Source organism: Chiloscyllium plagiosum, unplaced genomic scaffold (assembly GCF_037043375.1).
Source record: "Chiloscyllium plagiosum isolate Xiang-an unplaced genomic scaffold, Cpla_swu_hap1 HiC_scaffold_1, whole genome shotgun sequence".
Taxonomy (NCBI): Eukaryota; Metazoa; Chordata; class Chondrichthyes; order Orectolobiformes; family Hemiscylliidae; genus Chiloscyllium; species Chiloscyllium plagiosum.
The window spans coordinates 113,208,191-113,232,590 of NW_028270139.1; the positions used below are offsets into that span (position 1 = coordinate 113,208,191).

Below are 24,400 nucleotides of genomic sequence, written 5' to 3' on the forward strand. Positions count from 1 at the left end.
TGCTATCAAGCAGCACCTGCTCAGCAATAACCTGCTCAGTGATGCGTGAGTTCCACCAGAGCCATTCAGTGCCTGACCTCATTACAGCCTTGGTCCAAACATGGACAAAAGTGCTGACTTGCAGAGGTGAGGTGAGAATGACAGCCCTTGACATCAAGATCACACTCAACTGATTGTGGTATCAAGGTGCCCTAGCAAAATTGGAATCAATGGGTGTGAGAGGGCAAACTCTCCAGTGATTGGAGTCATACTTTACACATAGGAAGATGGTCCTGGTTGTTGAAGGTTAGTCATCTCATGATATCTCTACAAGAGTTCCTCAAGGTAGTGTCCTCAGCCTAACCATCTTCAGCTGTTTCATTGATGACCTTCCCTCTTCCATAAGATTAGAAGTGTGATATGCAATCATCAGCGAACAATGTTCACCATTCATGACTCCTCAGATTCTGGAACAATCCATGTTCAAATGCAACAAGATCTGGACAATATTCCAGGCTTGGGCTGAGAAGCGGCAGGTAATATTCACATTACACAAATGCCAGGCAATGACTATCTCCAATATGAAGCAGGCTAATCATCGCTTCTTGATATTCAATGCTGTTACCATCACCGAATCTCTCACTATCAACATCCCTGGCATTACTGTTGAACAGAAACTCAACTAGTTTCAAGAGCAGGTCAGAGGCTTGGAATACTGCAGTGAGTAACTTACCCCTAACTCCCATAAGCCTGTCCACCATTTTCAAAGCACAAGTCAGAAGTCTAATGGAATACTCCCCACTGCCTGGATGGGTGCAGCTCCAACAACACTCAGGAAGCTTAATACCACCCAGGACAAAACAGCCCATTTGATTGGCACTACATCCACAAGCACCCACTCCCTGTACCACTGACACTTAGTACACACTGCTGCTACTATCTACAAGGTGCACTGCAGAAATTCACCAAAGATCCTTCCAAATGCTCGACCACTTCCATCTAGAAGGACAAGAGCAGCAGATATGTGGGAACATTACCACCTTCAAGTTCCCCTCCAAGCCATTCACCATCCTGACTTGGAAATACATTGACATTCCTTCACTGTCACTGGGTCAAAATCTTGGAATTCCCTCCCTAATGGCATTGTAGGTCAACCCACAGCAGGTGGACTGCCCCTGTTCAAGAAGGCAGCTCACCACCACCTTCTCAAGGGCAACTAGGGATGGGCAATTAATGCTGGCCCAGCCAGCAACACCCATATCCCACAAGATGAATAAAAAATAATAATTTTCTTTGCATTAGTCCTGCCACCTTTACTTATGCACATACATGTTTAGGTCCTTTTGATTCTGCTCTCACTTTCAAGTAATACCTCATTTGTTTTATATTGACTTTCTATGTTTTTTTTTTTAAGATGTATCACCCACACTTCTCTCCAGTGAATTTCATTTATCATTGGTCTACACAATCAACCAACTTGTCTAGGTCCTATTGAATTTCTACACTATCCTCTTCACAGTTTGCTATGTTTCCAAGTGTCGTGTCATCTGCAAGTTTTGAAATTGTGTCTTGTATGCCAAGTTCTGGATCAGGTTTGTCTAACTTGTGTTTTATATTTTCAGTTTTTTTTCCACTTGGAGGCTGGTGATTTCCTTGTAGGTCGTCCCACTGCAGGCTGGAAGGGCGTCTGTACTATTGCCTGGAAGCTATGCTGCTGGCACAGCTTTCTATTTTTGCAAAGATTTTGTGGATGAAATACAGCAGAATGGAGTGATGCCTGACCCTGAAGTTAGTGTAACCAAAATCTTTTGCCATTTGACACGTTGTGGTGCTTAACAATAGCTGTTAGAGATGTACAGAACAGAAACAGATCCTTTGGTCCAACTTGTTCGACACCCCAATCTGACCTAATCACATTGGCCAGCACTTGGCCCATATCCTTCTAAATCCTTTCTATTCATGTACCCATCCAGATGCCTTTTAAATGTTGTAACTATACCTGTCTCCATCACTTCCTCTGGCATCTGATTCAATTACACACACCACCCTCTGTGTGAAAAAGTTATCCCACAGATTTTTTAAAAATCTTTCCCCTCTCATCTGAATCCTATGCCTCTAGTTTTGGACTCCCCAACCCTCGGAAAAACACTTTGGCTATTCACCCTATCCATGCCTGTCATGATTTTGTAATCCTCTATAAGTTCACCCCTCAGCATCTGCTCCAGGGAAGATAGCCCCAGCCTGTTCAGCCTCTCCCTCTAACTCAAATCCTCCAATTCTGGCAACATCCTTGTAAATATTGTCTGCACTCTCTCAAGTTTAACAACATCTTTCCTATAGAAGGATAACCAGAATTGTATGCAGTATTCTAAAACTGGCCACACCCATGTCCTGTATAGCCTCAATGTGACATCTCAACACTCACTCAATGTTCTGATCAATGAAGGTAAGCATGCTAAATGGCTTCTTCACCACACTGTATACCTGCAACTTCATGTTCAAGGACCCATGCACCTGCACCCCGAGGTCCCTTTTTTGGTAACACTCCCCTGGACTCTACCATTAACTGTATAAATCCTGTCCTGGTTTGCTTTGGCAGAATGCAATACCTCACATTTATCTAAATTAAACTCCATCTGCCACTCCTCAGCTCTTTGGCCCAATCTGAACAAGATTCCATTGTACTCTGAGATAATCTTCTTCACTGTCCACTACACCATCTATTTTGTTGCCCCAGACCTGTGGGAATTGGGATGAGGAAATTAGGGGAGTATTTCATTCATGATGTTCTAAGTTAAAAGAGTACATATTTCTCTACAGGGATTTTTGACATAGCATTTAGATGTCAAGGTTCAGCCAATTAGACTGTGCCCATTTTAAAAGTCTCTATGATTTAAAGGGGCCATTGGCTTTTAGCCCTTGATTGGAGCTCAAGATTTCAGTTTGCCATCTCACAGTTTGGTAAACCCTGACTTTGGTGTTCCAATTAGCACTCCATTCAACTGTACTTTAAAGCCTGAAAAGGTTAATACTGAGGGGTGTTGAGAGCACAACTGGAGGCGATAGCCTAGTGATATTATCGCTGGACTCTTAATCCAGACACCCAGCTAAAGTTCTGGCAGATGGTGGAATTTGAATTCAATAACCTGGAATTTGTGGGCAGCACGGTGGCTCAGTGGTTAGCACTGGTACCAGATAGTGCCAGGGACCCAGGTTCGATTCCAGCCTCGGGCCACTGTGTGGAGTCTGCACATTCCCCCTGTGTCTGCGTGGGTTTCTTCCGGGTGCTCCAGTTTCCTCCCATAGTCCAAAGATGTGCAGGTTAGGTCAATTGGCTACGCTAAATTGCCCATAGGGATGTGTAGGTTAGGTGCATTAGTCAGAGGCAAATATATAGAATAGAAGAATAGGTCTGGGTAGGTTACTCTTCAGAGAGTCGCTGTGGACTTGTTGGGCCAAAGGGCCTGTTTCCATACTTTAGGGAAGAAAAATGCCATCCTTACCTGGTCTAGCCTATGTATAACCCCAAACCCACAGCAGTGTGGTTAACTCTTGACCAACCTCTGGGCAATTAGGAATGGGCAATAAATGCTGGGAAATAAGCCCTTCTCTAAATGTGGATGATGGCAGCAAGCCTACTCCATGGCGACCAATAGTAAGACAGCATACAACAAGGAGCTCGGTGATGAGGATTTTTCAGAGGATATGGATGGCATGAAATGCTTCAGACTGTTAAAACAAATTTGCTTTCAAAAATAAATGTTAAGGAACACTCTGAATCATTCGAAAATAAAAGATCTCTGAGCAGGCGTTAGTCATATATCCGAGTGGGCTATTACCATTCAATAAGCTCATGGCTGAGCTTTTAGATATTTTTAATCAAGTTGTTCAGACACTTTATGAGACATGTCTGAGGCAGGCGGAACTTGAATCTGGACCTCTGGCCCAGTGGCAGTATCCACTGAGAGCCTCGTAAACTGAATGTCTATACCCACTCCAATTTCCTACTCTATCCCTTCATCTCTTAGTGTCCAAAAAGTCAATCAGTTTCACTTTTAAACATATTCAATGACAAAATATCTCTGACTTACACCCCTAAAGAAACTACTTCTCACCTTATCTCACGATCAATGCTCTCTTTAAGCTATCTGGTTAAACCCTGAAGGTTTCAGCACCGGGAACACAAATTGAAGCTCCTTCAAGTTGTCATAAATATCTGGCACCCTGCAAAAAAAAAATAAAATTCTTGCTCATGGCAAAAAACAAGGATACATTGCCTGATACGATGATACCTTATGCTCAATTCGGGACCCAAGGGAAACTGTGTCTCAGTCTCTAACCTGTCAAATTCTCTAAGAATTTTAAATGATCCCTTCATTCTTTTACATAGTAGGGAATTGAATGCATTCTACTCCATATAGTCTCAGAACACAACCCTTTCATCCCCACAGTCAATCTATTGACTTTTCTTCACATCCCCTCCTCAGGCAAGTTGATTGTTCATTGGGTGGAGAGGCACAAATTGTACAGTATTCCAGCTGTGTTTGCACCAATGCCTTATGTAATTGTAACAAGACTTCTTGATTCCTATATTGCAACACATTTACAATAAAGGCTAACATGACATTTCCTTCCTATTGGTTCACTGTACCTACACAGTAACTTGCTGTAATGTTTGTGCAAGCGGACACAATCCTTTTGAATATCAGTATTAACTTCATTTTTTAAAAATCTGCAATTCCATTCTGCTAATGTAGCAAATTTTACACTTTCCCACCTGGTATTCCAATTGCCACTTCCTCACCCAACCATTTAACCTGGATTGATTCATTTGATTTATTGTCATTGTCTAGCTCTGGGATAACTCGTGTTTTGGCAGCATGATTTGGCAATAATGTCGCTGAAGAATTAGGGAGCAGTATTTTGGCAATAGAGCAACTTTAACAGGGATTGGCTCGTGCACTTTGTTCTATGCATGCACCGATGTTCTTGCTGTTCCACGCATGGTCTCCATGCCATTCTACGCATACACCGATGTCAGCTGCCAACAGAGCAGCTTTCTGTGAGAAGTACTGTACAGAGAGCAGCTTTCTTATAGGTTTTTAAATGGACTATGTTAAATTTACTTTTGTTTCATTAATAAATGTGATTTCAACCTTCATTCAAGCTGTGCTATACTTTGTGTTAGGCTTTTGGGTGATTTTTGAGTGATTGTGAGTGATTTCTTTTCTGGTCTGCCCCTAACCCCACTTTACCCATTGGCCCCATTATTTCTATTAAGCAAGGTTTCACTGGAACGTAACTATGGTGTTATTGGAGAACTACCTGTACCTAAGTACAGTGAAAAGCTTTATTTGTGAGTGGTACAGGCAGATCATAGTAAAGGAGGATATTTAGATCATGGGGTGAAAAATAACTTGGACAGAATGAGCAATTTTTACAGACTTAGAATTTAGGTTTAAAAGTGTGGAATGGTTATAAGAAATGTTAGAATTAGACCTGCTGTAGGGAGCTTGCAAGGGTATTTAATGTAAAGTGTCAGTGACACTTTACATTAAATACCCAGGCGGTTCATTACTGTCCTGTAGGGAAAGAAACCTGTCTTCCTTGTCTGGTCTTGCCTACTTGTGACTCCCAACCCCAGCAACGCAGCTGACTCTTAACTGGCCTCTGGGCAATTAGGGATGGGCAATAAATGCTGGCCCAACCAATAATGCCCATATCCCACCAATAAATATCTAAAAAATGCTCTTGACATATTTATGCTGTTTGGATGAATGGTGACACCCAAACTATTAACTCTATTATTGTTTTAGACACTCTTGGTGAAGACCTCAGAAGTGGTGACAGCATCTGCGGTGGCGAGTGGGCCCAGCATCATGGACCTGCGACGATGGTATCAGAAGCACGTTTGAGTTCCTGGCAGCTTCTGCATGCAGTGCAGATTCATGGAGGCAGCAGTGGAGAAATGTTCGGACCCAGTATGAGACATGGTGGCATTAGCAGCAGCTGCATCGGCGAGGTGGGCCCGGAACGGACTCATGGCAGCAATGGAGTTGGGTTTGGGCTGGTGTGGTACCCGGTGGTGTCAACAGCGTCTGCTTTGGCGAGGTCCAGCAAAGACTCAATGGCAAGGGCATCGGTGGAAGAATTGGCACTTTAGATTGACAACATTTGTTCCAGCGGTGGCAGTGCAGCAAAGGGGACTCATGCCTGACCACCAAACTCATGGCCCATGACAGAGCACTCAGCAAGAAAGACTGTATTTTTCTGTCTTTATATTCTATATTTTGTTTTTCTTTTCTGTGGGGTTAAGATGGCTCTAGAGAGTGGCGACACTATACAACACTTCTCACTGTATTTTGTGACAATAAATACATTAATAAATAAAATCAGTAAACCATATTTTAAAAATTCTCCTTTTTGTTAAAATGACAACAGCTTTTGAAGTAATGTCACCTCAAGGAGTAGCTTTAATACTGTTCTAAATGCAGCAGGCTCAACTGCAATTGAATTTTGGAATTAATGCTGCTTTATCATTGTTGAAGGTGGATATATTCAGAATATTTTGTTGTATTATCACGGACCATCACTTCAGATGAAATGTTCTCAAGAAAGGCTTCAATTCTGAAGAGAGACATTACTTGAATATCAGAGCACAAATTTCCTTTTCCATCTAGAAATAGACAGCGATGGTTTAATAATTTAGATTTTTATTGATGTTTTAGATTTAATCTGTAAAATTCCCAAGTGACTTTACTTCGCTGAGAAATATTAGACATGATTAATCAAGGTAAGGATGTGTGCTATCACATTATTATTTAGATAAACTACTTGTGATTCTTCAAACTTATCTGATGCTATGTTAAACTTTGGAGCATTCACTTAATTTAATCAAAGTTTTTCATTAGTTTTATTGTTTTTGCCATTATCATTGCTTTCAGTCACCTCATGGTTTGATTCAGATGAACTTGCATAGCAGACTTATGCAAATCTTCTGGGTTGCATTTATTTGAATGATTAAGCACTTTAATTAATAATACAAGGTTTTTTAAAAAGTGTCCATTTGAGCATTCTCTCATCTAATCCTAATTTTGTATGTATCTTACTTCTGAGATGAATGATAAAGCCAAAAAACATACCATTTTGCCAGATCTCTGAACAATGTGGGCAGTAGTGAGAGATTAGCAAAATATGGTGGGAATGAAAAAGTGTAATATTCACCTCGAGAAAAATAAGTCCAATATTTCCCTTATGATTTCAATGTAAACAGAGAACCTCTTTAGTAAGCAGCAAGGAGCATATTTATATACTTTAACATGGCATGACTAGCTGATATCACTTTCATTGTCTGCTGGTTGCGTTCTTCCAGGTGCTGATGTAAAACGAGACTATGTCAATTCCCAACTTGAAAGCCATGTGTGGTTACCTGGAGACTACAGCTTGCCAGCATCCTCCAATATTCCATGGCATGTTACATGGGCACTGACTGACTGCACTCTCCAAAAGTTGGCATTAACAAAGCATCAGCATCACTACATCCTCATGACGTATTTTGGATTATCTCGCAGTACAGGTCAGCATTTCAATGTTGCACTTTGAAGCTCACTGACACTTTACATTGAAATTCTGCTACCAGGCCATTTTCCACACAGGGACAGGCATCTAGCTCATGCATTGGAATATATTGCATCATGGGGCTCTTATCTTTCTTTCTTAGTACTCACTGACTTTGCTTTTATTGGGATACTCACAGAATCTCTGCCTTGCCTTCCGGTATGATGGCAGTGGAGTTGGCCTTCTGAGCTTGGGTTGAGTGTGTGTTGCTGGAAGTAATAACAGGACATTTGGAAAGTCAAAACATAATCCATTAGAGTCAGCATGGTTTAATGAGGGGTGAATTGAATTTGACTAACTTGCTAGAGTTGAATGAAGATCACATGGGGTTAGACCTAATTTATTAGCTTGCATAGAGAAACGGCTAACACAAAGCGGACAGTTGGGATATATTTGTCTTTTTCTTGTTGGCAAGATGTAACTAGCTGAAAATGTGTTGCTGGAAAAGCGCAGCAGGTCAGGCAGCATTTAGGGAACAGGAGAATCGACGTTTCGGGCATAAGCCCTTCTTCAGGAATGTAACTAGTGGGGTGTAACAGGGTTCAGTTCTCAGGCCCCTATTATTTATAATCCATGTTAATGACTTGCATGTGGGGTAGAAAGTACAATGGCCAAACTTGCAGGTGACACTAAATAGTTGGGAAAGTAAGTTGCAACGAAGATATAAGGAGTTTTGAATGGGTATGATAGGTTAGGAAATGGATCAAAGTTTGGCAGGTTGAGTTTAATGGCAGTTTGAGGTTATCAATTGGTTGGAAGAATAGAAAGGCAATTTATTATCTAAATGGAGCGAAATTCAAGTCCTTTGGTTCAGAGGGACCTGGGTGTCATTGTACATAAATTGCAGAAATCTAGTATACAAGTGCAGTGGGTAATTAGGAAGACAAATAGAATTTTGGCATTTATTTTTGAAGGCATAGAGTATAAAGTAGGAAGGACTTTAGTGAGCACATCTGGAGTATTTGGATGAGGTTGCATTGGAGGCAATTCAGAGGGAATTCACTAGATTCATTCCAGAGATGAGGGATTTGTCTTATGAAGAAAGAATGATCAACTTAAGCCAATACTTTCTGGAATTTAGAAAATGTTACCAAGATGGTGGCAGAGAGGTAGGTAGCATTTGGGCTCCTGAGTCTGAGGCTCAAGTGCTTCTTTCTTTTGTTCACTCTTCTTTATCTTTACCAGGCTCGCTGGTATAGAAATCCCAGCAGCGACAACCTGGAAACTTACACCGAGGAACTGGTAGGTTAGATTAAATTCAATACAGAGTGGAAAAAGGTCCTTCAGCCCAACAAGTCCACATTGACCCTTCGAAGATTAAACCACCTAGACTCATTTCACCCTGACTAATGTATCTAACACTATGGCAATTTAGCATGGCCAATTCACCTAACCTGCACATCTTTGGATTGTGGGAGAAAACTGGAGCACCCAGAGAAAACCCACGCAGACACAGGGAGAATGTGCAAACACCACACAGACAGTTATCCAAGGCTGGAATCGAACCTGGGTTCCTGGTGCTATGAGGCAGCAGTACTAACCACTGAGCCACCATGCTGCCCTAGATGAGGCAACTGTGGATGCATTGTCTAACCAATGATCCTGGGTGAGACCGGTGACCCTAGTGAGGCTGATGAACCTGGAGCAATTGATGACCCTGAAGTGATTGGTAACCCTGGAGTGATCGATGACTCTGGTGAGATTGATGACCCTGGAGAGATTAATGACCCTGGAGAGATTAATGACCCTGGAGAGATTGATGACCCTGGACAGATCAGTGACCTTGGAGCAATTGATGACCTGGAGAGATCGATGACCTTGGCGAGGCAGATGAACCTGGAGAGATTGATGACCCTGGAGTGATCGGTAATCCTGGTGAGATTGATGACCCTGGTGAGATTGATAACCCTGGAGAGATTGATGACCCTGGAGAGATTGATGACCCTGGAGAGATTGATGACCCTGGAGAGATTGATGACCCTGGAGAGATTGATGACCCTGGAGAGATCGATGACCCTGGAGAGATCGATGACCCTGGAGAGATCGATGACCCTAGACAGGGTGATGAACCTGGAGAGATTGATGACCCTGGAGAAATCGATTATCCTGGTGCGATTGATGACCTGGAGAGATCGATGACCTTGGTGAGGCTGTTGAACCTGGAGAGATTGATGACCCTGGAGAGATTGATGACCCTGGAGAGATTGATGACCCTGGAGAGATTGATGACCCTGGAGAGATTGATGACCCTGGAGAGATCAATGACCCTGGAGAGATCGATGACCTTAGGTTGGTGGGTGAATGTTCATCAACCTCTCCAGGTTCAACACCTCACTATTTCGTAGCTGAAGCTATAGAAGCAGTGGAGATGCTCTGGGTTTTTGCGTTGCCACACCAATATTGTGAACTGTATTTCATTAATCAGAGAACAGAGTAGAAAAGCTTAAAATGATTGCTTCGCTTTTCAGAGTAACTCCCAACATTTTTCAATGCTAATTACATTACAAGGTCAGGCGTTATAAGATGTGAACAAATTGTACAAAAACATAATATCTTTCACATATTCGCTGTTTTAACTTTTTGACATATAGCATATTTACAGCTGAAAATGTTGCATATAGACCTCAGCTACCTTGTGACTCTGACAAACACCAATATCTTGATAGACCCACTGCCATTTGACTTGTTGTAACTTTACTGCATGTTCTATTGACTGAAGACTATCTTCTTGTTATGTCTGACTGCTAGAAGTTGCTTATTATTCACCCTTACTTGTCACTGCCTCTAAGTATGATTACTAATCTCTGGTTTAGCCAGTACATGATTGATCTCTGATTGGTTAGTGGTGCGTCATCAGGGTCTGACTAATTTCTTAAGGGTTATCTTATTGATGACACTTCCTGTTCTTTTCATGTTACTTTCTAGGGTGACCTGTTGGTCTGTTCTCCTCATTATGATTCCTGATGAAGGGCTTTTGCCCGTAACGTTGATTTTCCAGCTCCTCAGATGCTGCCTGACCTGCTGTGCTTTTCCAGCACCACTCTAATCTTGACTGTGATCTCCAGCATCTGCAGTCCTCACTTTCTTCCCATTACGGTCTGTCCTGTTTTTTAACCATTAAAATGACATCGTGAGTTGGTTTCTGTATCTGCTTGTTTGAAATAAGACAGTGTGTGATACCAAGTATTTATGATTAACTTTTGGGTTCATCGTCCCATATACTTTAATTAATGTATTGGTATCAATGTTGAATGTCCTATACAATTCTCATTAAATCAGGCACTTATCAGTGTTATTAATAGTGGCTGTTAATGTTGGAAAGGAGTTAATTAAAAATAGCAAAGGAATTCCAAAATTATACGCAATTTTAAACTTATAACAATATTACACAGTTAATTCGATGGAGAAGGCTACAACATGCATATAAATCAGTGTCTAATTAATCAATTCGTTAAAGCTGAGGTAGTGAAATATATTTATAAAATACAGCTACATAGTTAGGACAAGTGACTGCAGAATCATCACAGCAGTTAAGTGTAAGCAAGGATACATATGATTACCATGTATTTGAAAATATTGCTTCTCTTTAAAATGCTAACGCTGAATTAAAATAATTTAGGATGTGGAGGTAAAATGTTTGAAACCTCACGGCTTTTTTTTTAAACCTCGTAAAACTTTTGTACATTAACACCACCACCTACAAGTTCCCTCCAAGTCATTCATCGGCCTGGCTTGGAAATTTGTTACTATTCCTTCACTGTCACTAGGCTAAAATCTGAGAATTCCTTCTCCATAGGCATTGTGGGTCCACCTACAGCATATGGATTGCAGAGGTTTCACGCAGGCAGCTCATCACCACCTTCACAAAGGCAATTCTGAATGGGCAATAAATGCTGGCCCAGCCAGTGCCGCATACATCCTGTGAATCTTTGAATATAAATTAATAAATGTTACTTTGCTGGGGACTGTTAGGCCCCCAGGTTTACCTCACTGGGCTCTGCAGCAATTGCCCTGTTCCTATGTGGTGTATGATACTTGTCAGCTGAAGAGTTAGTCATGTTGTGTATTAGTGTTTACAGCTAAACTGAATTTAATATTGGATTAATTGATTAACACAATTTGATTACCTGATCATCACATATAACCAAACTACAAACTAATTGTTGAAAAGTAAATTCAAGCTTTCTCTTCCATGGACAAACTCTAATTCTTTCTGGTATATTTGGTGATTGACCTGTGTCTAATAGTCAAAACATCATGTGTTCTAATGGCTGGTCTTAAGTGAGGCACCAAACAAAGCTTCTGGAGGAGTAAGGCAACTTGGACAGCAATTTCCTGATCTCTGAATTTAGCTGAGCATATGTTGATAGCCTGATTTATATCGTATTAGTAGTAAAGGCAGTTAACCTTATCACTCTTTTTACATGCAATATCTAGGGAATGAAGATTACTGAATAAAGGTTTCAGTGGTGACAACTCAGTGTATGGGTTCAAGCATGTGTGTGTGTTTACAATTGTTCATTAACCACACACTGAACAGCAATGTGAGAACTGACAGTCCACATCAGTTCTGCCAGGCAACACTACATTGTGCAGGCACTGGTCTGAGACCAAGAGATGCAATAATCTGCTCTCTTATTTCAGATTATTTTCAGGCTGAGATATTTTCTGATCTCTATTTTGTTACATGATAAATGAAATAATTGAAGTCCATGTGCAAAGCGAAAAGGAACAGCTTAGATACTGTTAAAAGCTGCAGCAGCTGAAGGTTCACCCTTTGCTAAACCTCATTTTGAACCACAAGATTACATTTTAATTTCACTGTGGTATGGATCACTCAGAAGATCTTTCAGGACTGGCAAACAAAATAAATCACTCCGCACAAGAGAATGTTGACCAATGTCACAGGTAGTATTTTTTAAATATAGGTTATAAACATAAAATTCCATGTTGCATTTGAACAGTGAAGTTTGTTTGTAAAATGCAGCACAGGAAGTTAAGATTTCCATTGATTCACAGCCCTGCAGTGATGTGCAGGGATAGCACTTTTTCTGTTAAGCAGGAATGCTTAAAAGGCACAATCACTTTTATAATTTATTGTTCTCCGTTGTTATTCGGAAAACCCGCCTACCATGTTTTTTTAAATAGAGTCATAGATTAATTTTTTTTAAATAGTATCACCATGGATTTGTGGCTCTTGTCCTTCTAATTAGTAGAGGTTGTGAGTTTGGATGGTCCTATTAAAGGGGCTTTAGTGACTTGCAGCACTGCATTTGCAGATGATACAACTGTGCAACTATTGTGTGCCAACAGTGGAGGGAGTGAGGGCTCCATTGTACTGGATGGTGTTGAGCTTGAGTATTGATGGAATTGCACTCATTTGGATAAGTGAAGTACATTCCATCAGACTTCTAACGAGTATGTTGAGAGCAGGTTTGGGGAGTCAGGAAGTGAGCTACACGCTGTAGACTTTCAACCATGAGACCTCTTGTAGCTACAGCATTTTTTTTTCCTGTTTTTCCATTTATGTTTCTGAACAAAAGTGACACCAAGGGTGTCGATGGTATGGGATTCAAATATGCTATGGCCATTGTCTGTCAAGAGGATGGTTAGGCCTCTCCTCTTGGAGATAGTCTTTGCCTGGCATTTGTCTAATGCGAATGCCTCATCAGCTCAAGACTGAAAGTTGTCCACGTTTTGCTAAATTTAGAAATGGCAAATGGCATTATGTGAGGAGGTGCAAACATTGTACAATCACCAGTGAACATTCGTTGAATTGCATTTTGAACTCAAACGCACACTGCGCTGGGAGTCCTCAACTGTCACCTCCTCACCGATAACCAGGAGTCCCCAGCTCCACTGTCACCATCTCACCAATAACCAGGAGTCCCCCAGCTCCACTGTCACCATCTCACCAATAACCAGGAGTCCCCCAGCTCCACTGTCACCATCTCACCAATAACCAGGAGTCCCCCAGCTCCACTGTCACCATCTCACCAATAACCAGGAGTCTCCCAGCTCCACTGTCACCATCTCACCAATAACTAGGAGTCCTCAGCTCCACTGTCGTCATCTCACCAATAACCAGGAGTCCCCCAGCTCCACTGTCACCATCTCACCAATAACCAGGAGTCCCCCAGCTCCACTGTCACCATCTCACCAATAACCAGGAGTCTCCCAGCTCCACTGTCACCATCTCACCAATAACCAGGAGTCCTCAGCTCCACTGTCGTCATCTCACCAATAACCAGGAGTCCCCCAGCTCCACTGTCACCATCTCACCAATAACCAGGAGTCCCCCAGATCCACTGTCACAATCTCACTAATAATCAGGGGTCCACCAGCTCCACTGTCACCATCTCATCAATAACCAGGAGACCACCAGCTCCACTGTCACCATCTCATCAATAACCAGGAGACCACCAGCTCCACTGTCACTATTTCACCAATAACCAGGAGTCCCCAGCTCCACTTTCACCATCTAATCAATAGCCAGGAGTCCCCAAGCTCCACTGTCACCATCTCACCAATAACCAGGAGTCCCCCAGATCCATTGTCACAATCTCACTGATAATCAGGGGTCCACCAGCTCCACTGTCACCATCTCATCAATAACCAGGAGACCACCAGCTCCACTGTCACCATCTCACCAATAATCAGGAGTCCTCAGCTCCACTGTCACCATCTCACCAATAACCAGGAGTCCCCAGCTCCACTATCACCATCTCACCAATAACCAGGAGTCCCCCAGATCCACTGTCACAATCTCACTAATAATCAGGGGTCCACCAGCTCCACTGTCACCATCTCACCAATAACCAGGTGTCCCCAGCTCCACTGTCACCATCTCACTAATAATCAGGGGTCCACCAGCTCCACTGTCACCATCTCACCAATAACCAGGAGTTCCCCAGATCCACTGTCACAATCTCACTAATCAGGGGTCCACCAGCTCCACTGTCACCATCTCATCAATAACCAGGAGACCACCAGCTCCACTGTCACCATCTCACCAATAACCAGGAGTCCTCAGCTCCACTGTCACCATCTCACCAATAACCAGGAGTCCCCCAGATCCACTGTCACAATCTCACTAATAATCAGGGGTCCACCAGCTCCACTGTCACCATCTCATCAATAACCAGGAGACCACCAGCTCCACTGTCACCATCTCACCAATAACCAGGAGAACCCAGCTCCACTTTCACCATCTAATCAATAGCCAGGAGTCCCCAAGCTCCAGTGTCACCATCTCACCAATAACCAGGAGTCCCCAGCTCCACTGTCACCTCCTCACCAATAACCTGAAGTCCCCCAGCTCCACTGTCACCTCCTCACCAATAACCAGGAGTCCCTCAGCTCCACTGTCACCATCTCACCAATAACCAGGAGTCCCCCAGCTCCACTGTCACCATCTCACCAATAACCAGGAGTCCCCCAGCTCCACTGTCACCACCTCACCAATAACCAGGGGTCCTCAGCTCCACTGTTGCCACCACGGGGTGGCACGGTGGCTCAGTGGTTAGCATTGATGCATCACAGCACCAGGGTCCCAGGTTCGATTGCAGCCTTGGGCAACTATCTGTGTGGAATTTGCACATTCTCCCCGTATCTGTCTGGGTTTCCTCTGGGTGCTCTGGTTTCCTCCCACAATCCAAAGATGTGCATGTCAGGTGAATTGGTCATGCTAAATTGCCCATAGTGCTAGGTGCATTAGTCAGGGGTAAATATAGGGTAGGGGAATGGGTCTGGGTGGGTTACTCTTCGGGGGGTCAGTGTGGACTTTTTGGGCTGAAGGGCCTGTTTCCAGACTGTAGGGAATCTAAACCTTGCCAATAACTAGGAGACCTTGGCTCTGGACCTGCCGCAACCAAGAGCTACTTCCGCTGCCTCGTTACTGAGAAACCTAAGACAAGTTACCTGTTCCTGAGCTGGCTTATTTTCTTGCTGCTGTGAGCAGGTGCTTGTGGCTGGTTATATGCAACTGAACATATGAATATACGTTAATCAGGAGCAGGAGTATGCCATTCTACTGTTCAAGCCTGCTCCTCCAATAACAAGGTCATGGCTAATTGAACTGTACACCTCACACCCTTTGACTTTATTAGTTAAGAATCTATTCACCTCTGCCTGAAAAATATCCAAGAGTTATCTCCACAGCTCTCTGGAAATAATGTTCCAAAGATTCACTTCAAAGAGAAAAAAATTCTCTGCCTCTCCATCTTAAATGGGCGACTCCTTTTTTTAAAAAGAAATTCATCCACGGGATCAGGGCGTCACTGGCTGGGTCAGCATTTATTGCTCATCCCTAATTACCTAGGGGGCAGTTAAGAGTCAACATTGTTGTGGGTCTGGAGCCACAACCAGGTAAGAATGGCTGTTTCCTTCCCTAATGGACATTAGTGAACCAGATGGGTTCTTCCCAATGTTTTCATGGTCATCATTGGACTCTTAATTCCAGATATTTATTGCATTCAAATTCCACCATGTGCCATGGCAGGATTCAAACTCAAGTTCCCAGAACGTTACCTGGATCTCTGGATTAACAGTCGAGAGATAATACTACCAGGACATTGTCTTTTAGTCTGTGGTCCCTCGTTCTAGTCTCTCCCACAAGGGAAAACATCCTTTTACCCTGTCAACTCCCCTCGGGGCCTTACATTTTCTCATGAGGCCACAGTCCAATTTGCTGTTGCCCTCTGCTGGCTGTGCGCAGCACGGACTGCATCACAATTGGACCTCAACCCAGATCCGATGCAATTTCTAGGACTTTTATTTTGCCAAAGATAAACATATTCAAACAACATCAGTCATTAAAAGTCATCTTTAAAATGCATTCTGTTCAAAGCAGCAAAGACATTTAAAGGCTTGACTACTATTATAGGTGCTGTCTTTGCCTGATTCATAAAAGTTTACAGTTTTCAGATCTGCAGGCAAAGTCATAAATATGCTAAAGTTGCATTTGTTTTGCATTTATTACAGTTTTTTATTCAAAAGCTATGTTTTTGTGCTTTACAATAATTCCAGCATTACTTTTATTTAAAAGCATTAAACTCAAATTTACGGCAGTTTACTTTGCATACTTTATATGAAAAGCTGTAAAGTTAGATTGGAAAACATGGTTTTACACTACCCTTAATATGTTTTCCATTTGTTCAATGCAATATCACAAGCTGTGGAAGAATATTTTATAAAACCGAATTATAAAATGAACTGAAACAAAAAGTCTTGCTTCCTTTGTAATTTGCTAAGTCCTAAATCAAATTTTATGATCCACAGATGTTCCAACATGGCTCAGCTGGAACTTTAGTCAAGCCATGGGAAGAAAACATCAAAGATTTTTCTTAACTGGAAGATGGCCTGTCACCCAGTAAACAAAACAAACTTCTGTTAATTCAAAATCAACAAGAATGGGTGTCTATTACGAATAGATGAAGATTTTATGTTCAGTTTGGATTGTGAACTGAATTTGCCTCACTTCTTATGAAGAGTTTGTAATGAACTGATAATCAGTGAATACACATTAAAACTGAACACCACACATTCACAACTCACTTTCTGTGCTGTATTTTCTGAAGCCCAATAAAGTGACTCAGACATTTTCACTGAGGGGCGCTTATAGCAGAATGTTAAAACTGTAAGTGATTAATTCAGTAATGGGAAGTCATCAAACAGGCAACCTGATTCCTAAGGGGCAGGCCTGCTGGGAAAGACAGAGGTAGGGACACGATGAGAAGTCAACTAGGAGACAGTGAGGTCTGCAGATGCTGGAGATCAGAGTTGAGAGTGTGTTGCTGGAAAAGCACAGGTCAGACAGCATCCAAAGTTACAATCTTCTCCACCTTCGCTCTTGTGTGCTGGTCCATTTGTATGATCTCAAACCTCAGTGGGAAACTGTTGATGCCAATGAGAGACTTTGTGAGATGGTGGAGGAATCTTCTTCCTGGATTTTTGGCTTGTCTTTTTGAGCTTGAGCAGAGGTTCAAATGCTGGAAATGTAAACTGCAGAGCTTTCTTAAAAAGAAACAGCCCTCAAACATCTGGCTTGCCTTTAGTTATGTAACCTGTTGCCATACAGACATTGAGGAATGTGAGCTTTCGGGGTTCAGAACCGCTTCAGCACTTGATCTGAATGTAAGCCCATGTTGTTCACAATCACGAGCTTTCCATCATTCAGCTGACCTTCATCCAGCTGTGCCAGATCTCCCATGCCTTTAGGGTCTGTCTGTGGTGCCATGTTGATGTGACTAAATCTGGCCCTTTATGTTCTCCCTCTGGATCTGGCTAGTCTGGCTTCTCTTGTTGCTGTCATATATCGATCATAAGATGTAGATGCAGAGGCAGGCCACTCTGTCATTTAGTGAGATCATGGCTGATCTGATAATCCTCAACTCTACCTTCCTGCCATATCCCCATAACCTTTGATTCCCTTATCAATTAAAAATCAGCTTATCTCAGCCCTGAATATACTTAACAACCAGTCTCTGAGAGAAAACACTTTGAAGGTTGAAGGTGTACAAACTGGGGAGCGTAGAAAGAACAGTAGGCTATTTAAATCTTTCATTATTGAATTATGGGGCTTTAGAGTGTAGGTTTGCTCGCTGGGCTGTAGGTTTGATATCCAGACGTTTCATTACCTGGCTAGGTAACATCATCAGTGGCGACCTCCTAGTGAAGCGAAGCTGTTGTCTTCTTTCTATTTATATGTTTGTCCTGGATGGGGTTCCTGTGGTTTGTGGTGATGTCATTTCCTGTTCATTTTCTGAGGGATTGCTAGATGGTATCTAGATCTATGTGTTTGTTTATGGCGTTGTGGTTGGAGTGCCAGGCCTCCAGGAATTCTCTGGCATGTCCAACCACAACACCATAAACAAACACATAGATCTAGATACCATCTATCAACCCCTCAGAAAACAAACAGGAAATGACATCACCACAAACCACAGGAACCCCATCCAGGACAAACATATAAATAGAAAGCAGGAGACAACAGCTTCGTTTCACGAGGAGGTCGCCACTGATGATATTACCTAGCCAGGTAATGAAACGTCTGAATATCAAACCTACAGCTCAGCGAGCAAACCTACACCCTAAACCTCAACCTGAGCTACAAACCTTTACAGACCTTATATTATTGAATTATTATTAACCATATAGCAAAATCAAATTCCTAGTGCCTAGTGATAGCTTTCTTATTTGCTGAGTTTAAAGTCACTTGCTTTGTCAAGGGCACATTCTTTGGTATTGTGTAGCATTGTTTATGTCTTCCTGCAAGAGCACAAGGGGGTTGGTTACATTAAAGGGCCCAGTGGTGGAGATTCACTGTTATCAGGATCCTGGCTTGTCCTGAAACGGATTGGTAAAGATCATTCTCAGTAGTTCAATGCTTGCTATTTGCCAGATGGAATTTGTTACACGGAACTTTTCGGTAGCTTTTCATCTTTCCCATTCCTGAGCAATGTAAGGATATTGATTGATAGATCTTCCTCAGTACAGTTATTCCATATGGGGAGCCATGAGCGAGGACAGGCAGTAGGTGGATTGAACAGGTCATTATGCAATGACAGGGAAGTGTAGTTTGGATGGATTCAATATGTTTGTGGGAACAAATGGCCAGGGATTGGCGTTGTGCAAATGTTCCAATTATGATGCACATTGTTGCATTTAACTTACTATGCGTGATAACCAGTGTCAGCCAGTTGCAAAGTACCCTGCTGCAGAGTATAATAGGGCAAGTATTTAGGATCATTCAGTTGGACTACATTTTTGTATTGTCAGTGGCCAGTTTTCTTCTTTACACAGTACTTTTAAATGTTTTGCCTGACCTCTTCCCCCCCACGCACCCCACTCCCCCACTCCCCCCCCAACACCCACACACCATATTTAAAAGGAATAAAAATTGATCTCTCTCTTCTGGCTGCTGCACACCCACATTCACGGGAGAGCATCTTGTACTTCAACTCCAACATCCATTCAAATTATAAACCAACAAACATTTTATCACTCTTACCTTTGAAATTTTAAATCGTCTAGCCTGAGTAGCTTTTTTGGTGAGATTTCTAAATTTTACTACTTTTTTCATTAAGGAAGTGCTTACTGACATTAATCCTTAGTTTGCGCTAATTTTAAGGTTATTCTCCCTTGTTTTGGATTCTGTCACCAGTGAAAAATCAGGGCCAATTCTCCCACTGGAAACAGCAAACAAAGTACTCCCAAAAACTTGTCAATGCTTTCACCATTACAAATGTTGCCTGTCCAAAAAATAAGATTTAACCTTTTGATAAAATAATCTAAAATTCATGAATTTAAACAAAAATCAAGGTATGCAAGACAATAATAGGAACAATTATGGTTCATGCCAGAATAATCTGCCTATAGTTTATATTGGTTTATTGTGAAGTTGTCACTGTCAGGCAGACTAGATATATTCTCCATAGTGCATCCAACATCAAAAGGCCATTTTCCACTCAGCTTTGGGAGCCCAGAATGAAGAATTGTGTGTTTCAATGAAAATAATATTGCTTAACCACAAAAAAGGGCATTCAGGGAACATAAAGATTTATGCACAGATATCTGATGGGGACTTCTATATTTGGATGATGAGTACAATAACTGCTAGAGCTTTAACTGAAGTTCATTGAAATTGAAAATATTCTCGAGAGGCTGTCAGTGGTATGGTTCTGTATGCTGTTGTTGCTCTTTGTAAAACCATCTTCCAAAGAGTGTTTTTTGCTGCCTGGAGCTATGTCTGCAGAAGTTCAAATGCAGAGTTCACTGCAATTTGCTGAACTGAGATTATTGAAGCCTACTTTAGAAAAGAAAGGAAAACTCGAAGCACATCGAGTGACAGTCGAGAAGTAAGATCTTGAATTCCTCAGCAGATTCAAAAATAGGGCTCATTTTATTATAGAACTGTCCTAACTTTTTAGAAGTGAAAAGAAAATGATGCATCATATGACCCTGTACTTTTGTATACATTTCTATTTATGAGTATTTGATAGCTTTGAAGTAAATGATATGACAGATTTTACCTTTCTTGCCCTATTGTTTCTTGTCAGAAGTATAATTAGCATAAACAAAACTGTATTGCTGATGTGGATTGACAGCGAGGCAGAATCTCACAATAGTGTCAGTAAGTTGCATTTGAAAATCATCAACAAAATTTGTATGTTTGCATCTGAGAATGAGGGAACAGACAGAATCAAATCTGTTTAAAGTGCTTGAAAGGATTGGTTCTTTGATGTTTCTTTGATCTAACATCCAAGACTGTTTGGACATTCTGGGAATATGCTTTCAATTTGGCTGTAGATAATGGCTGTCAAACTTAGTGGTGGTAAAGCTGCATTTATTTTAGAATACAGGGGGTCCCCAGTTTACAAATGTCTGACTTATAAACACTCAGGTGGAAGGGGGTACTGCAGATGCTGGAGATTAGAGTCAAGGTTAGAGTGGTGCTGGAAAAGCACAGCAGGTCAGGCAGCATCCGAGGACCAGGAAAATCGACGTTTCAGGCAAAAGCCCGATGAAGGGTGTTTGGCCAAAACGTCGATTTTCCTGCTCCTAGGATGATGCCTGACCTGCGATGCTTTTCCAGCACCACTCTAATCTTGATTCTCAACACTCATACTTATGAATGTGACTCTGTACATGGTGTAATTTTAAAGACGCTCTGACATACAAACATTTCTGATGCTTACAAACAGCTGCTTCCCATTGTCCTACATTGTGTTCCAAGTTGCATACAAATTGACTTGAGAACAGACTCCAGAATGAAACACATATGCAAGCCAGGGTTTGCCTGTATCTTGAATGCTAATACTGTGGTAGCGGGGACAAGCTGCAAATGGATGAAAAAGGCATATGGAGCACTTGCCTTTATCAGTCAGTGCATAGATTTTGTAGGATTGAGCAAAAATCCCCATCATCTAACACACCGGACAAGACCCTGGACTTTTCTAACCAGCAGGTTCAGGAACAGCTTCCTTCTGGCCATTATTAGACTGATGAATGGACTCTCGAACTTCAAATAATGCTGACCTTGCTAATGTTGACCTTGCTTAGTGCACGTCCTGTGCAATGTAATCCGTATGCCTCTGTCTAAGTTTTCTTTTTCATCCTATGATCTGACGTATTGCTCATAAACAAAGCTTTTCACTGTACTTATGTACACATGACAATAAATCAATCAATCCAAATATTTAAAATACTGGAGAAAAGCCTTATCTCAGGCTGCAAGAAACACATGAGAGCCAGAACGATTTCTCTCTGGGACTATTGTTCAGCCTGGAATTCTAATTTGCATCCCCAAGAGGACGAATAATCTAGACTGAAGATAACTTTACACCTCAGGCTACACAGCACGGACTGGATGGGGCCTACTGATACTGAACAATCAACTTCAATCAAAATCCATTCAAACATCTTGACAATTGGGAAACCAATTGACTTCAAAAGGAAACAACCAGAACCACAATGGACAGATTTGAGAGGAGATAACGGGCACACAGTCTGTATAACTGCTAGCCCTGATCTGACCTGAGAGACCTTGGAGTGCAGGTTCATTTCTCCTTGAAAGTGGAGTCGCAGGTAGATAGGATAATGAAGAAGGCGTTTGGTATGCTTTCCTTTATTGGTCAGAGCATTGAGTACAGGTGTTGGGAGGTTATGTTGCAGCTATACAGGGCATTGGTTAGGCCACTGTTGGAATATTGCGTACAATTCTGGTCTCCTTCCTATCGGAAAGATGTTGAGAAACTTGAAAGTGTTCAGAAAAGATTTATAAGGATGTTGCCAGGGTTGGAGGATTTGAGCTACAGGGAGAGGCTGAACAGGCAGGGGCTGTTTTCCCTGTGGCGTCGGAGGCTGAGGGGTGACCTTATAAAGGTTTACAAAATTATGAGGGGCGTTGGATAGGATAAATACACAAAGTCTTTTCTCTGGGGTCGGGGAGTCCAGAACTAGAGGGCATAGGTTTAGGCTGAGATGGGAAAGATATAAAAGAGTCCTAAGGGGCAACTTTTTCATGCAGTGGGTGGTATGTGTATGGAATGAGCTGCCAGAGGAAGTGGTGGAGGCTGGTACAATTGCAACATTTAAGAGGCATTTGGATGGGTATATGAATAGGAAGGGTTTGGAGGGATATGGACCGGGTGCTGGCAGGTGGGACTAGATCGGGTTGGGATATCTGGTCGTCATGGACGGGTTGGACCGAAGGGTCTGTTTCCATGCTGTACATCTCTATGACTCTATGACCTGAGGAGAGAGTCTTTTCAACACCAAGTTTCTGCAGAAACCGCTTCCCCACAGGCTCCCAGTCCCAATAAACACCTTCCCCACAGTCTCTCAGCTCCAACCAGCAACTTCGCCACAGGCTCCCAGCCCCAATAAACACCTTCCCCAAAGGCTCCCAGCCACAACAAACACTTTCCCCACAGTCTCCCAGGTCCAACCAGCAGCTTCCCCACAGTCTCCCAGCTCCAACCAGCAGCTTCCCCACTGGCTCCACCTCCTCAAGCAGCTTCCCCACAGGCTCCCAGCCGCAACAAACACCTTCCCCACAGTCTCCCAGCTCCAACCATCAGCTTCCCCACAGTGTCCCAGCTCCAACAAGCAGCTTCCCCACTGGCTCCCAGCTGCAACCAGCAACTTCCCCACAGGCTCCCAGCCCCAACAAATACCTTCCCCACAGGCTCCCCAGCCCCAACAAACACCTTCCCCACAGGGTCCCCAACCCCAACAAGCAGCTTCAGAACCAAGAACCACAGAGGCTGAACAGAGAAGCTGACTCAGGAAACCAAACCAAGAGCATCATCACTTCTGAGATGGAGGGATGCCAACCAAGCTTTTTTTTATTTCAGGAATATACTTTATTCATAAAACAATCTCTTCATATCTATATATATGCATTGACACATAAGCAGTTAGGTTAGGCACAGTTGCATATCAAGTAAATAAATAAAACATTGAACTTTGACTCTATCTCTCTTTCACAATACTTTTTAATTATGGCCCCAGAAAAGTCTTGAAAAAACATTATTCTTGAACCATTATAGCTCTGAGTCTCTTCCCAGTCTTCTAGATGCTTCAATAATTAACTGCTTTCCTTTATAGTGCTGGAGTCACACTAGCACCGGCTGGGGGGGCGCTGATCTGACCCAGACCTGTGCATCATGAGCCGATGGGCCTGCTCCACACTCACCTGGCCTGGCTCGATCTCCAGCCCCAGCAACTCCAGAAGCCACTTCTCCAGGAACCCGGTCAGATTCTCGCCTTCCTCGCAATCTGGAAGACCCACTACATGTAAGTTTTTCCTCCAACCTCAATTTTCAATGTCATCAACATGCTCCAGCAAGGCCCGAGCCTGGCCCTCAAAAAGTTCAGATCCACTCCTTGGATTTCTCCATTGCGGCCTCCGACGCCGCGGTCCTTTACTCAACCGCTTGCACGCGTCGATCCAGTGACTGAATCTCCTGCTTGTGCCTTTCCGGCATGGCACAACTCGGTTCCAGTGCCGTTTCAATTTTTTCACAGAGTTTCACGAACTCTAAGAGTAGATGCTGCTGCTCCCCTGAGCTCAGTGGCGCCGCCATGGGAGTTGAAGCAGCGGCTGTGGGTGTACCTGACATAAGAGGGGAGTGCCCTGTCTGCTGTGCTCCTGTTGCTCCCTTTCCCTTGTTTGCCTTCATTTCAACTCCAAAGCTTCCAAATCCAAAGGAAAAAGGTTCTAGGTGTTCTGCCTACTTTACACTGACAGTTTGTCTTAGGGATGACTAATGAGGGAGGGGGTAGATGCCCACCTTGTCTG

At 42.7% G+C, this 24,400-nt stretch overlaps 1 long non-coding RNA gene across 1 annotated transcript in view; it reads right to left on the minus strand.

The window, feature by feature from the left end:
* Window positions 1-24,400, minus strand: part of LOC148152193 (uncharacterized) — a 39,034-nt gene extending 14,634 nt beyond the window's left edge. Inside the window, exons 1-2 of the long non-coding RNA XR_015757967.1 lie at window positions 23,795-24,400; window positions 7,734-7,805 (exon numbers count right to left, since the gene is read on the minus strand). This is a non-coding gene — a long non-coding RNA (uncharacterized LOC148152193). The remainder of the gene's footprint in view (window positions 1-7,733; window positions 7,806-23,794) is intronic.